The sequence below is a fragment of the Carlito syrichta genome, unplaced genomic scaffold (genome assembly GCF_000164805.1).
Source record: "Carlito syrichta isolate Samal-C Ts95f unplaced genomic scaffold, Tarsius_syrichta-2.0.1 Scaffold100660, whole genome shotgun sequence".
NCBI lineage: Eukaryota > Metazoa > Chordata > Mammalia > Primates > Tarsiidae > Carlito > Carlito syrichta.
In genome coordinates, this window is record NW_007044756.1 from 10,088 (window position 1) to 11,839 (window position 1,752).

The following is a 1,752-nucleotide window of genomic DNA, read 5'->3' on the forward strand; positions in this document are numbered from 1 at the left end:
GAGAGCTCCCGGCGGCGGGGGCGCTGCCCGGTTCTCTCGGGTTCAGAGACGCGAAGGAGGCGGGTGAGAGCCAAAGGAGGGGCGGGCGGCCCGAGTCCCCCTCCGAGCGCCGGCGGGCAGGGCCGAGGCAGGCTACAGGAGGTCCGAGGGGGTCTTCCCCATCCTGCCCCGGGGCCACCTCCCTCCTCTGCGCCAACTCTGTTCAGGCCCCCGCCCCCCGACTCGGCGGAAAGAGCTGCGGACTGCCTGGGGGCAGGTGGGACCAGAATCGGCACTTCCAGAAAGTTCCTGGCCTCACATCCTGGGCGTCTCCCAACCTCCTAGAGCGCCCTGGAGTGAGGGTTTCTGGTCCCCCTCTGTTGGCACAGCTTCTCCATTTTCCAGAGCTCCTCGGTTGAGAAGAAGGGAAGTCCTTCTCCCCGGGCCATGCATCCGAGTCAATCATGACACGTCAGAGTCGGGTTCCACCCTTTGGGGGAGGATTGACGAGGTCTGTGCTCCCATCCTCCCAAGTAGCTCTTGGATCAGCCTGTTAGGGGAAGAGCGCGAGTAGGGAAACACACTAAGGCAGGGAGGCTATCCCCTGAATTTCCCCTTCTCTGATCCGAGCAGACAGCCCTTCTGATCCCAGAAGGCAAAGCTAGGTAAGGCCTGGGGGGAAGGGGACATGGGCTCAAGCTGCCCCCCCTCCTGTGCCACTGGCAGTTCCCAGAAGGCACTGGTGTGAACAGGCCAAAGCACTACCCGTGGTCACAACTTCACTGCTTCAGCCAGGGCCCCGCTCCTTAGGTTCTTTTGATCCTGCTTCAAGAACCACTTCCTGAGTATGTGCGTACGTATGTGTGTACACAAAGAAGAGGGTGGGGAAGGAACGCAAAAGGAAGGCGATCTGGGCTGGGCTGAGAACCAGCTTCCAGGAGGACAAGCGCATTCTGGACCTTGACCCTTATGGTGGCCTTCAGGCCGTGGAGGAGGAGAGAAAAGATGCTAAAGAAAATATTCATCAGTGTCCTTATTGTGTTGCCACTAGATGCCAGGCATGTGCTAGGCCGGCGCGGGGGGGGGCCTTGCCCCCTTCCAGCAAGCAGAACGAAGTTCTGTCCACAATGTGAAGGACGGCAGAAGCTTCTTGCCGCAGCTGGATGTGCTCTGGCAGCTCAGAGGGAGGGAGAGGGGGAGGAGAAGGGACTTCACAGAGGTGGGTGATGTTCTCAAGGTGACCTTGGAGAAAAAAGAGGTAAGCTCTCAGCTCCAGAGACAAGGCAGCAAAGCAATCAACTGTTTAAAAAAAAAAAAAGAGCATCTCTTGAAGTACATGGGAGACTGGAGTTGGCTGGCTCAAAGGGCTGGGGAAGGATGTGGTGAAGACCAGTGAAGGTGATCTGGTGATCAAGAGTGAGAGGCTTTAGTTACATAACAGTCAAGTGCAATGCTTGGTCCTTGATCAAATCATCTGAACAAACCAGCTGTGAAAGACATTTTGGGAACCACGGGGAAATGTGGATATGGACTGATAGACATAAGAAAATGTTAGCTGTGATAATGATTCGATCCTATAGGGAAATTACTCTGTTATTTAAAGATGCATACTAGCCGGGCTTGGTGGCTCAGCCTGTAATCCCGCGCCTTTGGGAGGCTGAGGTGAGTAGATTGAGCCCGCGGGTTCGAGACCCGCCTGGGCAACTTGGCGAGACCTCGTCTCTACAATAAATCAAAAAATTAGCCGGGCATGGTGGTGCACCTGTAGTACCA